The sequence below is a fragment of the Etheostoma cragini genome, chromosome 6 (genome assembly GCF_013103735.1).
Source record: "Etheostoma cragini isolate CJK2018 chromosome 6, CSU_Ecrag_1.0, whole genome shotgun sequence".
Classification (NCBI taxonomy): domain Eukaryota; kingdom Metazoa; phylum Chordata; class Actinopteri; order Perciformes; family Percidae; genus Etheostoma; species Etheostoma cragini.
Window position 1 is genome coordinate 7924502 of NC_048412.1, and position 6013 is coordinate 7930514.

Consider the following 6013-nt stretch of genomic DNA (forward strand, 5'->3'; position numbering starts at 1 on the left):
GGATATTTTTAGCTTTTTGATCACTGAAAGACATAGTCATGTATTTCCAGTTAATTGCATTTATTTCCATGAGATCTTAGTTGTGTTTCCAGACAAATCGCTCCTCACATATATGCCCCTGTAGTGTTGTGGCATTGGTGTGCGTGTTGTGCTTCCGGGTTTCACCCCAGGAACCAAAGATTGGTTCCTACCAAGGGACCTAACTGGCTCTTAGAAATGATAATAACTTGTATTTATGTAGCGCCTTTCAAGAAACCCAAGGAAACATTACAGAATTACTGTGGCTAAGCTAAAGAATGTTGTAGGCTGTGTTGTTTCATGATTTTTTTTTTTTTAAATGTCTAGGGATGTAGAATTTGGGCCATCTGTAGGGAGGGTGGTCCAGAAGGATGGAGCTGCAACACTAAAGGCTCTGTCTCCAAAACACAAGCAGAGACTTAATGCCAGACCTCTGTTTGAACCAAGTGCTTTGTCCTAAGAAAGGCCGCCAACTCACCTCCTTTGTGGGGACCAAATACATTACAGTGCAATCTGCTCACAAGCGTTGAACAATTGTATGTTATTTTTGTCTTAATTATACAACAACAGTCAATCTCATAACCAACAAATGTTGATCTCAAAAGCTGAAAGTTTGCAAAGCTCTCCATTGGTCAGGGTTCATCAGATCTGCAGACACAGCATAGCATTTCTGCAGTCATGTTGGGGGAGCGGGGGTGAAGGGGCTGGGAAAGCAGGTGATGGGAGATTGACGACTTAAATACTTCATCAATCAATGCTGCAGCCAATGTGTTGTTTGGTGATTGTTGGACAATTCAGGCAATCCATCTTTCCTACCGGCAACTGGCATTCAAGATTCTTCTCAGGTTCTTCATGTAATGCCTTTATTTCTTTATTTCCAGGGTTAACCTATCCTTCTAGATGTTTCTGTGTCGGGGTGGAGTGTCCAGTCTAACCCTTCACCTGGTATTAGAGTCTGTTAGACATGTATGCAGCAGCAGAATGCGCTACATCCACAAGAAGACACTCAGGTCAATTCTCTCATCAGTTCACCCATTGAAGGCATTAGTATAATTACTGTAATTATATGTAGGACTAAATGAGATCATAACCCAGAAGACTGGCGCTCTATGTTAGCCATTGCCTCGCGTGTCACCCTGCTATTTACCCGGTTGGTTTTAGCAGGAAATCTGCTAAAAAGCTCAAAAGCTGCTATGTAATGCAAAAATGCATAGATTGGAACTATTAGAGTTTTATGTTTTTGCAGATGATGTCTGTAAGAGGGCAAATGTTTATTAATTTCAACATAAACATCTTAAAAAGATCTCCATGCCTGCACATTACAAAATAAAGAAATATAATAATATCCTGTCTCATGAATCTAAATTAACTGTACAGCCGTGGACGCTGATTACACTGAGGTCAAAAAGCCAGGGGCACCAAATTGTTGCATATTTTTTGAAAGTTTAAATTTAAAATGTCTTAACATGATCCAACCTATCATCAGCAAATTTAAATCAATCTATTTGGGAAAAGAAAAACGTTAATGGCTTACTGGCCATGCACTGTAAGTAAGGTAGTCTTCCACAGATAAAGTTAACCCTAAACCCTTCACTGTGCCACATGTATGTTTAACATTAACACATGATTTATACCATCATGCAACAATTATTGTTTTAAAAGCTCAGGATTTTTTTCACTATGAATGTATAAAGGCTTTAGGTCACCCACATGTTATTGCAGACCCAGTTTAATATGCCATCTACACTTTGATACAATATATTTAAATTTAGAAGGTTTCTTGATTTGAGCAAGCAGACGTAAACAAATTCAGCTTTCAGGCACAAATATGAAGACGTCCTTCCAGCTTCAAATAATCGTGAAAAGCAACGGAGAATACATTCATCTTTTTCTTTTATTTGTTCACAGTCATAGTCCCGACATATCTCTCTGAAAGGATAAGTTATTCTACATCTTTTCTCATTGTCAGGAAAACCTTTGATAAGACCAAAATATACAAAGTGCATGGCCGGTGGCACGCCCCATTCCTACTGAAGTTGTAAAGGAGGAGAAGAAAAGGTTAAAATATATAGTTCATTGTTGTTGTGTGTAGGTTGTTTAATGGTAAAAAAATCCTCAGAGCTTTGCAATGTATATTTCAGTAAATCTTACTTAAAGATGCATTAGTTGTCAGGGATTAAAATAGCTGCCACTTAAACAAAAAAAGACATGTCAAGAACATGTCACCCAGTACGACAGGTGTGTTTTTGATCATAGAATAGAATGCATTTATTGTTATTATACACATGTGCAATACCTGTGCAACAACATTGTAGCAACCCCTTAACAGTGTCAACAAGATACAAGACATGTAAGAGGAATATAACATGGTATAAAATACAAGCTTTGCAAAAGAAAGGGGGGGGGGGGGCTTTCACCATTCACTGTATGGTTTAACCCTTGTGTTGTTCCAACCGACCTGCACTTTTTTTTTTTCCTGAGTTAAAATTTTAAATGATAAAGCATTTTATCAAAGTTTTGGTTGTCTTTTTTGACCCTTTTGTAACTTTCCCCCAATGTTTTCATAATTTTTTCAAATTGAATTTTTGTGGGTTTTTCCCCAAATTTTTCACGCTTTTTTTTTTTTTGATTTGTCACGTTGTTTCACATTTTTGTCTCTTTGTTTTGTAATTTTTCCAAATTTTTTCTTTCTTTTTTACATTTGTTCACATTCTAGTCACTTTTATTGACATTTTTTTTAAAATTTCTTTTACCAATTGTTTCTTTTCCCAATTCTATCAAATTGACAAAAAAACAAATTCAATGAAAGTAGTGAATTGATTATTTATTTAACTTGTAAGGAGCGTTGCTGGGAACCATCCACATTTCTTTTGCAAGAAACCCTTATTTCTGATATAGAATCTTTTTGGAAAGGGGTCAAATTTGACCCAAAGACAACAGGAGGGTTAAAATGAAAATTGGACAGTGTATTCTATTCAAGAAATGCAACATACCAGTTCTAAATTTGAACACTGCAAACACTTCATACATTCTGACCTCTGTGCTACACTGATTTGACATTTGCTCGGATGAAGTCCCTTTGGAGTTGCTTCAAATTACATTTGCATTGATACATTTTGGCTTAATTGATTTTGGCCAGTTGGTGTTGTTCAGCATTGCTGTAATGTAACATACAGTCGAAGTCTGAATGCTCTTTAGAAACTTAACTCTGACTCCAACAAGGAGAGTTGACATTGGTGTTTTATAGGGTTTCATTTTTCATTCACCAAAGTCACACAATAACAAAGAAACTAACCGACGGAGGCAGCGGTAGACAGGCAACTCCCGTGTTCTGTAAGGTAATTACTGTTAGTCTGGCGGCTTTTAGGAGTGCTAGATGTAGATGACGGCTTCAGTTTGTTGTCAGAAAGGGCTGGCTGACCGCAATGTAAAGCAGGGAAAATACTCTAAATATATGCGTACACTTGAACTGATATAGATTTTTTGTTAGTTAGTCTTGTTTTTAAGTACGTTACTGCCCCCGTTCACAGGGGTACATTGCTTAGCTTCCGTGTTGGTACTCCACCCTGCTTCTCCAAACTGGTGCTGCTAACTAACTGCCATCTAATGACTGTGGATAAGTATCCCATGCAACCCCACTTCAAAATATGACTCGCTGTTTTTTTTCAAAAGAATTCAGACATTATTACAAGATAATATATGCACAAAATATTGCCTATCCCTGTGGTCAATTCTATATTTGTCAAATCATAGCAGCCAATATGAGAATATGCATTATTTTCCAATAACCTCACATGAACTAGGTGTTACTTCAAACATTACAATTTCTCTCCATCTTCATCTTAATGTTTCACCACCTTCATGTGGTTATAGTAATACTGAAGCCCCCGGGTGGCTTAATTAAAATACATCCTTTTTGTGTTCCCCTCTGAGTTCAGTGATAGAATAACTATGCAATAGGGTTAACTCCTTGAGGAGTTAGCCAATGTTGTGTCAGGCAGCCACTCACAGCTAAATCAACAAAACCCCTCACACACACACACACACACACACACACAGACAGACAGAGAGAGAGAGAGAGAGAAAATGAGAGAGAGAGAGAGAGATTCCTTTTTTATTAGGGGAAGATAAAAGCTAGCTAAATATGTCTTCTGCTGCCAAGGCAAAAATAAATACAGAATTGTATATTATCATTTTTATTTTCCTATTCTTTTATTTATTTGTATTTCATTAATTTTTAATGTTATTGTTTTAACGTACCCTTTGAGGGACATGCAGAGAATTTGATTAGTATATACAAGTTTATCAAAATTATCCTGTTTCTTGCTTGTCTTGCTTTGTTGCAATTTGTTTGCTTGTATCATCATATCAGATGTATTTACTACTTGTTGTTTACATGTAGGTTTGTTCTTATGCTTTGGCAACACGTGTATTTATTTTGTCATGCCAATAAAGCAACATGAAATTGAAATTAAAAAATTGAGAGGGAGGGAGGGAGAGTGATGGGAGGAAAAAAAGGTTGGGGGGGGGGGAAACCCATATCGTGTAAACCCTTAGCTTTCCACACTGAGCAGCGTTTTCATGCTAAGCTCCCAGCTTGAATTGAAATCCTCTCACTTATCCTCAAATCCAAGATGAAATACTGTCAGATGTAGTGTGATCCGGGGAATTTTGTTGGATACTGACAGGCATGGAAGAGAGACTTTTGTGTGTGTGTGTGTGTGTGTGTGTGTGTGTGTGTGTGTGTGTGTGTGTGGGCCAAGTTTAGCTACATTTGTGGGGACCAAAAACTGTGAATACAGTATACTTATGGGGACCTGACAGCTTTGTGGGGACAAAATGCTGGTCCCCATAACGTTAAAGGGCTTTTTGAGGAATAAGACTTGGTTTTAGGAGTAGGGTTAGAGGTAGGTTATGGTTATGGTTAGGGTAAGGGATAAGGTTAGGCATTTAGGTTTGATGGTTAAGGTTAAGGTAAGGGGCTAGGGAATGCATTATGTCAATGACTGGTCCCCACAAAGATAGCCAGACACGACTGTGTGTGTTTGTTTGTGTGTGTGTGTGTTTGTGTGTGTGTGTGTGTGTGTGTGTGTGTGTGTGTGTGTGTGTGTGTGTGTGTGTGTGCTCGGACATGTGGAGGAGGAGGAGCATTGAGAGTGGGAGATACTGTGAGGGGAGGAGATTTAATACAATGATTTGTCAGATTCAGAGTGAGTGACTCATGTCGGTGGTAACCAAGGACACAGTGGAGAATACACAACAATACTGTACTGTCCTTTTTATTTTACACACGTTTTTACATTTTCAAACATATTAATCTTAACTTTAATTTAGTTGGATCTCTATGTATTTTAAAAGCAGATCAATAATGGTCTTATTTTTTTATGCATACATGCATTTAATTCAGAGGAAGAGTACTGTACATGGAAACAATTTGCATACCATTACGTGTAATTTTGGGAGCTGTGTATGTTCTGTAGTCGGATGTTTTATGTGGGGTGTTGGGGGCAATATATTTGGTGTGTACGTCCCTCATCTCCGAATAGCTCTAAGGCACAGGCAGGAAATGGAGTCCTGGCATTTTGTTTTGCATCAGTGCTCCTCTTTATTAGAGAGGAACAGAATCGGCATAGAATAATAATTGGAAAATTGTAAGCTTGCTTTCATTATAATTAGCTCGATCACAGGATACAATAATCCAATTATTTTACTTAAAAGCAAGTTTCCTCATCCCTGTGCAATGGTTTGCAGAATGCGTAACCTCTTCCCACATGGACAGACATACCAGTGCAACGGCAAACTCTGTCTCTCCCACTTCTCTCTCCCTCTAACATGTAAACACCAGCATGCTTGAGTGTGCTCAGACAGCTGAACATACACTGACATATGAATGCTATTTAGGGGGCCACCAGACACATAAACACACACGTGCACACACCTCAACAACATACAAATAATTGAGTAAGATTTGCTGGTACATTAAGTTTAATGTGTT

General features: G+C 38.0%; 1 long non-coding RNA gene across 1 annotated transcript in view; it reads left to right on the forward strand.

The window, feature by feature from the left end:
- Window positions 1–3275: 3275 nt before the first annotated feature.
- Window positions 3276–6013, forward strand: part of LOC117946588 — a 16231-nt gene continuing 13493 nt past the window's right edge. Inside the window, exon 1 of the long non-coding RNA XR_004657056.1 lies at window positions 3276–3356. This is a non-coding gene — a long non-coding RNA (uncharacterized LOC117946588). The remainder of the gene's footprint in view (window positions 3357–6013) is intronic.